At 36.6% G+C, this 1,922-nt stretch overlaps 1 pseudogene; it reads right to left on the bottom strand.

Annotated features, from left to right (window-relative positions):
* Nucleotides 1-576: 576 nt before the first annotated feature.
* Nucleotides 577-1,523, bottom strand: LOC148119532 (thioredoxin domain-containing protein 17 pseudogene; annotated as a pseudogene).
* Nucleotides 1,524-1,922: the final 399 nt, after the last annotated feature.

Here is a 1,922-nt window from a genome sequence, read left to right as displayed (position 1 = left end):
CCCTAAGTTTGATTATTTCCAGCTGCATAGCACTCTTGGGTGTGTTTGTTTTTGTTCTAGAGTTTTCTTATTGGCTTCATATTATTTAAATTAGTTCCCAATGTTAGTGACCAAATATTCACAGGTAAGTCTATGTTAAAATTCAGGTTCAAATTGTAATAATTCTGTTATAAGTTTCAAATAATGGTGAATATCATCAACATTCTTGAATTTATTTAAGTAAATTGTGTAGGTTCTGCCTTTCTTTTTAATATCTCTAAGATTCCCATTCTTTTTTTTTTTTTTTTTTTTGCAGTCCACATTCTTTTATTTGTAGAACAATCGTTGCGCTTTTCATTTGCAACAAAGTCTGGTTCTGTATGTAGCCCACCCCTTGCTTCAAATTTGTGATTGATTGCTTTAGTCTCTAAAGTAATAAGATAACAGGTGTGTATCACTATGCCTGACAAAATTCTTTTTTTGAAGAAATTGAGATTTAGACAGTAACTTGCCTATGGCTAAGAGAACCAGCCTGTCTCACTCCAAGAGAATCACATTTTAGACAGTTGTGAAACAAAACTGCCTGAATTAAGCATATACATTCATTCCATGTGTTTTCTCTAAATGGTTTAGTGAAGATCTGCATTTCAAAGGCACAAAATGATTTTGCAAATACACAGAATTTAAAGTAACAGATCCTAACAGCTGCAGATTTGGGAGTTAGTTACTTTTTATCTTCAGTATTTCCTCTGAGCTACTATTGACATACTGAAGACCTATTTAACTCAAATCTTTTAGATAGCCATGTGTTACAAAGCTAACTGGAGGTTCGTGTTTTAATTCTTTATTGTTTAAACATACACTGATCAATTCAATCAATTCTTTTAAGCAAACCAGGAAATCAAGACAATTGTCATCATCAGTTTTTTTCTTTTCCTTTTTCCTTTTTTTTTTTTTTTTTTTTTTTTTTTTGAGGCAGGGTCTCTCTTTGTAGCTCTGGCTGTCCTGGAACTAGCTCTGTAGACCAGGCTGGCCTTGAACTCACCAATCTACCTGTCTCTGCTTCCCAAATGCTGGGATCAAAAGTGTGCTCTACCACCACCCAGTGCTATCATCAAATCTTAATCTTCAGAGAATATCATTTCCAGGAGGTTGGCCTGAAGGCACTCAGATTCCACAAGTTTTTGAGGCGTTCCATATTTAAGTAGTGTAGGCACTGCGGTTAATTTCAGTTTTTGTCTGAAGTCATTATTTGGGTCTTTCCAGTAAGATCTGTCTCCTACTTGGCAGTAGATGAACACGCAGTCTTCCATAACATGCTTCAGCCCCTCTCGAACGACTGGCTCAGCTTCCACGCAGTCCGGACACCAGCTCTTCCCTTCGGCATCCTTGGAACCGCTAAAGTAGGCGAAAATGGTCTTGCCCTGGTGCTCCTTGACAGCCTGGTCGAACTCCTCGAAGCCGGACACGCTCACCTCCGTGAAGGTGGCCATGGGTTCAATCTCAAGAGTAGCCTGGTTGACGCTCTGGGTCCCTGCCATCTCAAGGCGGGGCCCCAAGATTCCCATTCTTTATTTGTCATCATTGTGAGTTTCTTTTTTATTTTGTCACTTTTAGAAATTTTGGCTTATTTTCTTTTATTGTTCTCTACTGCTCTGGGCAGTATTAATATAAAAACCAAAGTCTCTAGTTACTTTCTGTGTCTTCATTTTGAAAACATTCTGATTATTTTATTATCTATCTTTTCACACTTCATAGATTTCAGAAATTTCCCCATCTATGTATTCTTGATTGATATAGTTTCATGTTTCTGTTTCATGAGGTCAAATTTTATTTGAGACCTAGCATCTCAAATATAGGCATTTAAAATTGTAATTTCATCCTATTTCTGCTTATATCCCACAGATATTGATGTATTGTACTTTTGTTAACAATTGTTATTA

Source organism: Myodes glareolus, chromosome 16, assembly GCF_982192425.1.
Source record: "Myodes glareolus chromosome 16, mMyoGla1.1, whole genome shotgun sequence".
NCBI lineage: Eukaryota > Metazoa > Chordata > Mammalia > Rodentia > Cricetidae > Myodes > Myodes glareolus.
The sequence above is the reverse complement of the archived record's forward strand: the minus strand, read 5'-3'. Positions and strand labels throughout refer to the sequence as shown.